The sequence below is a fragment of the Pan troglodytes genome, chromosome 10, assembly GCF_028858775.2.
Source record: "Pan troglodytes isolate AG18354 chromosome 10, NHGRI_mPanTro3-v2.0_pri, whole genome shotgun sequence".
NCBI lineage: Eukaryota > Metazoa > Chordata > Mammalia > Primates > Hominidae > Pan > Pan troglodytes.
Window position 1 is genome coordinate 39,222,174 of NC_072408.2, and position 251 is coordinate 39,222,424.

Sequence of the window (251 nt, forward strand, 5' to 3'; positions counted from 1 at the left end):
AAGGTTTGTGAGTGCACCAATCAACACTCTGTATCTAGCTGCTCTGGTGGGGCCTTGGAGAACCTGTGTGTGGAAAATCTGTATCTAACTAATCTGATGGGGATGTGGAGAACCTTTGTATCTAGCTCAGGGATTGTGAACGCACCAGTCAGCGCCCTGACAAAACAGGCCACTCGGCTCTACCAATCAGCAGGATGTGGGTGGGGCCAGATAAGAGAATAAAAGCAGGCTGCCCCAGCCAGCATTGGCAA